Below are 1,250 nucleotides of genomic sequence, written 5' to 3'. Positions count from 1 at the left end.
GAGTTAAAGCGTCTACTTTAGCGTTAACGCGGTCTATACCACTTACTTCGTACATTCCTCCTTTGGTTTGGGTTTTCTCTAGAGCGGTTCGTTCTCCACCCCATTGGTAATGGTTTTGTGCCATGTTCTCTATGAGTTTGTATGCTTCATCATGGGGTTTGTCCATTAATGCTCCGCCAGCAGCGGCATCTATAGTCATTTTAGTGTTATATAAGAGACCACCATAGAAAGTATGGATGATCAGCCATGGTTCGAGTCCATGATGAGGGCATATTCTAAGCATGTCCTTGTAACGTTCCCAAGCTTCGAAGAGTGATTCGTTATCTTTCTGGGTAAATCCGTTGATTTGACCTCTAAGCATAGCAGTTTTGCTAGGCGGAAAGTATCTCGCTAAGAATACTCTCTTCAATTCGTCCCATGTGGTTATGGAATTAGAAGGCAGGGATTGAAGCCACGCTCTAGCTCTATCTCTTAAGGAGAAAGGAAAGAGACGTAATCGAATAGCTTCGGGACTAACGTTGTTAGCTTTGACAGTGTCGGCGTATTGCACGAACACAGATAAATGAAGGTTAGGGTCGTCTACAGGGCTTCCAGAGAATTGATTCTGTTGAACAGCTTGGACCAGCGAAGGTTTCAGTTCGAAATTGTTTGCCTCAATCGCAGGTGGTGCGATACTTGAGTGCGGTTCAGCGCGCGAAGGAGCGGCGTAGTCTCTAAGCGGACGAAGAGCAGCCATCTCTAACTTTGGGATAATTTGATTGATTTGATCAGTAAAAGTCAATTCCTGATTAATAGGAATTGGTGCTACTTCGGGAAGATTGCGAGCTCGACGCTTTACGTTAATGAAACGTTCGATCTCGTTAATTCGTTGTATTAAATCTCCTCCTTGTGAACGAGTATTTGGCATACAATCGTCCAGAAAGAAAGGGAAGAATTGCCCTAGTCTCTACGGTGTAACAGTGAGTTACGATATCGACTTAAATAGTCCCCGGCAACGGCGCCAAAAACTTGATCGCGACTTTACGTGTCTATAATTCTGATGACTGCAAGTGCACAGTCGTGTCGTGTAGTTTTAAAAGATATCGAATCCACAGGGACTATGAATCGATCTACCGTTATCTAAGGTTACTATGTAAAGCTAGGGCTACTAAAATTTTGATTGTTCCTAAGGGAGAGTGATAGTGAGAAATAAAGAATAAAAGACAGGTATCAGTATGTATTTCGTTTAACTTAAGGTAATCCGAAGGTCC

General features: G+C 43.0%; 1 non-coding gene across 1 annotated transcript; it reads left to right on the top strand.

Annotated features, from left to right (window-relative positions):
* The first annotated feature begins 254 nt into the window (after positions 1-254).
* LOC131621131 (small nucleolar RNA R71) lies at positions 255-361 on the top strand. The gene has a single exon (XR_009289461.1). It is a non-coding gene; the product is annotated as a small nucleolar RNA R71 (small nucleolar RNA).
* Positions 362-1,250: the final 889 nt, after the last annotated feature.

Source organism: Vicia villosa, linkage group LG7 (genome assembly GCF_029867415.1).
Source record: "Vicia villosa cultivar HV-30 ecotype Madison, WI linkage group LG7, Vvil1.0, whole genome shotgun sequence".
Classification (NCBI taxonomy): Eukaryota; Viridiplantae; Streptophyta; class Magnoliopsida; order Fabales; family Fabaceae; genus Vicia; species Vicia villosa.
Note: the sequence above shows the minus strand (reverse complement) of the source record. Positions and strands in the feature narration are given on the sequence as shown.